The sequence below is a fragment of the Camellia sinensis genome, chromosome 9 (assembly GCF_055761805.1).
Source record: "Camellia sinensis isolate YWXY chromosome 9, ASM5576180v1, whole genome shotgun sequence".
Classification (NCBI taxonomy): domain Eukaryota; kingdom Viridiplantae; phylum Streptophyta; class Magnoliopsida; order Ericales; family Theaceae; genus Camellia; species Camellia sinensis.
In genome coordinates, this window is record NC_138969.1 from 123,559,109 (window position 1) to 123,565,936 (window position 6,828).

The window sequence follows — 6,828 nt, forward strand, 5'->3', positions numbered from 1 at the left end:
CGTTTTGCAACGGTTTTCGTTCATTTTTGGCAGGTACCTCTGTTTTATCACTAAGAAGGTCACTGAAGGGTGGGAGGCCAGTAATTGTTGCAGCAACCAGTTATACATCCTCCGATGCCCTCCGGCGCCCGTTTTTCGCACTTCCGGGCTAATGTTGAACACCTTGGGGCTATCTTCTTGAACTTTCAACCACATATTTGTAATATACACACTTGGGAGGATCCTAAAAAGTGGTGGCCGGCCATTAATTCAATTTGACCCTTTTGAACCCCTCCTTCCGGGCTAATGTTGAACACCTTGGGGTCATTTTCTTCAAACCCAAACCACATATTTGTGATGTACACACATGGGAGGATCCTAAAAAATGGTGGCCGGCCAGTAATTCCATTTGACCCTTTTGAACCCCTCTTTCCGGTCTAATGTTGAACCCCTTGGACCCACATTCTTGAACTTTGAACCACATATTTGTGATGTACACACATGGGAGGACCCTAAAAAATGGTGGCCGGCCACTAAATCTGCTTGACCCTTTTGACCCCCAGCCGGCCGGCTAGGGGGTGTGGCCGGCCGGCCACCTGCAGCAAAAGTAACTGGCCGGCCGAGATCCTTGCACTGTTCACTTTACAGCTGTAGAGCTTTATCCCCCAGAAAATATCAATATCCGGGGGATATTTTGTGGGGGAAAGTTGCCCTCCTTTTCCCCCACCTTTACACCCCCTTTTTGGCCCTTATAACCAGCTGGTGGCATCACATATAGAGGTTGGAAAAATTGTTCTTCAAGCCTCAAGATCCATATCTCCCTCCATCCTTCTCATTTTCCTAAAAAAACCTTAAGTCCTACACCTTGTTTTCTTCATCACCACCAAGCTCTACCATCACCACTTCATTTCCAGCAACAAGGAGGGCTTCTCAAAGGCTAAAGGAGCTGCAAATTGGTCCAAGAAGCAACAAAAGCTTTAGTCTTCAAGGGTGAGTGACATTTCTCCTCTTTTGACCCTTTTTCTTGATCCATTTATAAGCCCTATATGCTTTTTGTTTCAAGCTCCGGCCCTAACTGAAAGTGGCTCTATTTTGAGCTCATTTTCACTTTTCATTAAGGACTCAACCCTGTTTGAGTCCTCCATGATGCACTTGCTTCATTGATCCTCTTATATGTCATAATTTTGCATGCTATTTTTGGCCCATGATTAATCTGTTTTTGAGCATGATGTAATCTGTGAATGTGCTTATTTTGGGCCCTTCTTCAACATTGTTGAAGGGCCCCTCACCATTTGATGCCTCCATGTGCCACTTGTAGTTATATCCCTTATTTGGCCCCCATTTTTGCATAAATTGGCAGCCCCCCTTGCTTCTGTTTTTGGCTTTTTCACAGAACTGAAAGTGGCCTTATTTTTTCCTATACTTCATGTTTCATTAACATTTTTTTTCTGTTTGGTGATTATTTTGTATACTTCATGTTATAGCACCTTTTGAGCCTCAATCTTGTGCCTTTTTTTAGCACGTTTGTATATTGATTCGAGGCTTGCCATATACTGTAAACATTCATATTTTTGGTCCCTCTTCAATGTTGTAGAAGGAAATTTTTCATTTTGGATTTTTCTTATATCACTTTCTTCATTACCCCTCTCTTGGCCCCTATTCTTACATGCCATTTTTGCCCTACCTATGCTTGCTGTTTGGCCATGTTTATAACTGTGAAAGTGCCTTTTTTGGGACTGCCTAGCTTCTGTCTTTGCATTACATGTCCATATTGTGCATGTTTGGCATAGCTATAGGCCATTTCGGGTGCCTAAATTCGCATTTCGGGACAATTTCATGCATTTAGTGTCATTTCGCCTCATTTCGGGACTGTTTTCCTCCATATTTTAGTGCTGAAATTCTATTAGAATGATTGCTTTCCATTTCATGTCATTTGCATCGCATTGTATCATCGCCTCGGTTTGCGTGGCCGTGTGCACGCATTTCGAGGCACCTCATTTTCATCCTTCGGCATCCTATATGAGTGTGGCAGAGGCTCACTCATGTTGGTATAAGCCCATATCATGTTTTCTATGTCATTGCATCGCATCCTGCCATTGCCTCGGTTTGCGTGCCCGTGTGCACGTATTTCGAGGCAATTCTTTTTCATCCATCGGCATCCTATATGAGTATGGCTGAGGCTCACTCATGTTGGTATAAGCCCATATCATGTTTTCTACGTCATTTGCATCGCATTCTGCCATTGCCTCGGTTTGCGTGCCTGTGTGCACGCATTTCGAGGCAATTCATTTTCATCCATCGGCATCCTATATGAGTGTGGCTGAGGCTCACTCATGTTGGTATAAGCCCATATCATGTTTTCTATGTCATTGCATCGCATCCTGCCATTGCCTCGGTTTGCGTGCCTATGTGCACGCATTTCGAGGCAATTTATTTTCATCCATCGGCATCCTATATGAGTGTGGCTGAGGCTCACTCATGTTGGTATAAGCCCATATCATGTTTTCTATGTCATTGCATCGCATCCTGCCATTGCCTCGGTTTGCGTGCCTGTGTGCACGCATTTCGAGGCAATTCATTTTCATCCATCGGCATCCTATATGAGTATGGCTGAGGCTCACTCATGTTGGTATAAGCCCATATCATGTTTTCTACGTCATTTGCATCGCATTCTGCCATTGCCTCGGTTTGCGTGCCTGTGTGCACGCATTTCGAGGCACTTCGTTTTCATCCATCGGCATCCTATATGAGTGTGGCTGAGGCTCACTCATGTTGGTATAAGCCCATATCATGTTTTCTATGTCATTGCATCGCATCCTGCCAATGCCTCGGTTTGCGTGCCTATGTGCACGCATTTCGAGGCAATTTATTTTCATCCATCGGCATCCTATATGAGTGTGGCTGAGGCTCACTCATGTTGGTATAAGCCCATATCATGTTTTCTATGTCATTGCATCGCATCCTGCCATTGCCTCGGTTTGCGTGCCTGTGTGCACGCATTTCGAGGTAATTCATTTTCATCCATCGGCATCCTATATGAGTGTGGCTGAGGCTCACTCATGTTGGTATAAGCCCATATCATGTTTTCTACGTCATTTGCATCGCATTCTGCCATTGCCTCGGTTTGTGTGCCCGTGTGCACGCATTTCGAGGCACTTCGTTTTCATCCATCGGCATCCTATATGAGTGTGGCTGAGGCTCACTCATGTTGGTATAAGCCCATATCATGTTTCCATGTCATTTGCATTGCGTATATCATTGCCTCGGTTTGCGTGCCCGTGTGCACGCATTTCGAGGCACTTCGTTTTCATCCATCGGCATCCTATGTGAGTGTGGCTGAGGCTCTCTCATGTTGGTGTAAGCCCATCTCATATTTCCATGTCATTTACATCGCGTATACCATCGCCTCGGTTTGCGTGCCCGTGTGCACGCATTTCGAGGCATCTCATTTTCACAGCATAGTGCATACTAGGTTGTATCTTTGATTGCATTCTGTCATTTTCTCAGTTTGCGTGCCCATGTGCACGCATTTCGAGGCATCTCATTTTCACAGCATAGTGCATACTAGGTTGTATCTTAGATTGCATTCTGTCATTTTCTCGGTTTGCGTGCCCGTGTGCACGCATTTCGAGGCATCTCATTTTCACAACATAGTGCATATTAGGTTGTATCTTAGATTGCATTCTGTCATTTTCTCGGTTTGCGTGCCCGTGTGTACGCATTTCGAGGCATCTCATTTGCATTGCGTATGTCATTTTCTCAGTTTGCGTGTCCGTGTGCACGCATTTCGAGGCATCTCATTTTCATAGCATTGTGCATACTAGGCTGCATCTTAGTTGCATGTCATGCATATCGCATTGTTTTCGGAATAGGAGTTAGCCCGGGCACGGGAAACGAGGTGCGTTTCGTACTCCGAGTGACGGAACGTGTCTCAATTCCCAGTCACCGACACTCCGGATTACCCATGATGGAGTTAGGTTCTTGTTGTGTTTATACGTGCATTCATTCTATATTGAGTTGCACATTTCGACTCCTCTGCCATCATGCATCGATATGCGTGATTGGTGGCACGAGGATCGAAGCATGCATATATCTGTGAAAATACATTGCTATGCCCCTTTCCTGCTCTCTGTTGCAGCAAAATCAGGAATCAACAACTTTTCGGAGCTTGGCACGCTTTCCAAGAATAACTGCTAAACAGAGGCTAATTGGGGCATCCCAGTGGATTTCCGCGCAAGGCAGCCCAGGCATACATCATCCATCAAAAGCGAGGCAGTCCCTGGCTTGCATGCCAGTTTTATTTATTTTCTTAGTTAATTTGATTAAGTAGGAATTTGTACATTATTTGGGCTGTAATATTTGGACTGTAATATTCTTTCATTTGGGACTGTATTATTTATTCAGACCCTCTGCGCGAGGGCACAACTGTAATAAGTGTGCGTGAGTGTGTTGTATGTCTTCCAACCCCACGTCTTTCTCCATTTTATTTATCCGCTTATGATGGTTAGATTAGGGCATATTTCAATTAGCATACAGTATAATGGCATGTTTGCATTCATTCATTTGTTTTGCATGCACCGGGCTCGGCGCATCATACTAACTGCATTGTACTTTCAATTCCAAATTGAATACATGTTAGTTGTAGCATTCCATATGCCATGTTTAGAATAGCCGAGCCTGCTATAGTTTGCATTCTTGCATGTGTTGCATTAAGCATTTTTGTATACTTAGGTTTCATGCATGATTTCTAATGAGTTTCTGTTTTGGCTTGGAGTACCCGGTAAGTTTTATGCTTTAGCATCCTTGCATGCGTGTGAGTGACTGCCATGAATAGCATGCTTACCATGAGGCTATGTGCTTATATGATATAACTGCCTGAATGCCTGTGGGTGGAGGCTGGGTTATCTGAATTGGAGTAAATCATCAAATGTTTCAAGCCTACCTGCGGGTAGCAAACCATTTTCAAAAAACGAACATGAAATGTTTTGTTCCAATTCAGGCGATCCAGTCTATACTTGTATGCTGTGCGCATCACATAGTAACCTAGGCTAATAACCGGAATAAGAACTCACAATGTTTTCAAAAATTGATATCATGGTTAGTAGAGGCTGGTCTATGACCGGGCGAGCGGGGGTGCTCACGAAGTGACCTTCCCCAATCGTACCCAAGTTCCCGAGCCGAGGCAACTTTGGTGATGACGGACACGTGGCCTTTTGGCACCGAGTCAGGGTTTCCTAAATTTCCCAAAATAAAATATTTAGGTGGCGACTCTGTATCTGGCAAAGCAGTCCATGTTTGGCACTTCTTTCAAAAATCTGTTTTCTCAAAACGATTTGCCGGATTTGGACTCTTTGGTTCAGACTTAGAACCGTGACTACAAAGTCGAGTCCGAGCTGTAGCGAGGTCCCCCGCGGGCTTGTTACAGAATGCTAATGAAACGTGATGCCCTATACTAACCATTGTAAGCGAGTAAGTAAAAGGGAGAAAGACGTGGGATTGGAAGATATACAACTTATTACACATTTGCCCTCGTACGAGAGGGTGCGAATCAAAGTCCGAAAAGTCCGAATTTTACTAATAATTACAAAATCGAATGAATAAATAAGCGAGGCTAATTAACTAGCTAACTATGCTATTACAACAAGGGTAACCAAGATAAGTAAACTAGCTATTTAAACTAATTAACTACAACAATTACAAAGGGACAATAATAATAATTACAACACTTAATAATTATCGGGACTAATTTACAAGAAACAATATTAAATTAAATTAATTACAAAGATCATAATGTAAGCGAGGATGCGCAAGAATTACATGCATGCACATGCACAATGTTCAAGAACAGCTCTGTCTACCCCAGGCTTGCTCTGTTTCACCTCAGCCACTGCCCTCTGTTTTTTGCAAAAATACACTATTGACCAAACATTGAGGACAGGCCGACCCTCAATAAAGCATGGCCGGGCCTAGAGAAGGCCAGTCGTGCCTCAATTTTGTGTAAAACTCTGTTTTGTGGTCTGAAGTGAAAACAGTGCAGACAGAGTTGTTCAAGCTCTGTTTGTCCTTTCCTTCTTTCTTTGTCATGGAAAAGCCTCGAGAGAGGTTAGAATTGTTTCCAAAACCATCAATGTGCAAATTGATTACTTGATGATTCTGGATACAATTTGAACAAAAATCAATGAATGTAATGAATATGACCACTCCTCCCTCTTTATCATGGAATGAACTCAAAAAATGAAGTAGAGACGCTTCAAAAATCTTCAAAACGCCATGAATTAGTGCATGATCACTCTTGACTCAATAAACTTGGCATAACGTCCAGCCAAGCCTAAGCAAAATGACTCATTTTCTTTATGTGTGTTGGTTGCTTTTAAACCAATTCTTTTAGTCATTTCCATTCCTCAATCCGTTTGTCCGAAGTGATGATTAAGTCCTCTAAAATGAGAGAAGCGCCAAACGAGAAGTAATTCTCAACATGAAAGAGAGATTACGCCGTTGACAATGAATCTCCATAAAGATTAAGCCATTAAGCGTGAATCTCTAGTTCATGTATTAAATAACCATTAACCGATTGAAACAACTCTCAAATGAAAGAAAGGAGTGACAAGTTGATTCTTAAAATCAGGCTATTACTATGAAAGTTTAGACAAAGAAAGGCTAAGAACAACACAATACAAGCTATGCGCAAAGACCAATGCTACAACAAATGAACTAATCAAAGCTTGAATCAATTAAATAGAGTAGAATAGCCCTAAAACAATCTCTAATAAGCCGAAAACAGTGGCTGAAAATGTAAGAAAAGAGCTCAAAAGCTAAACAAAAGGTAAAGATAATAAAGCTATGTAAGCA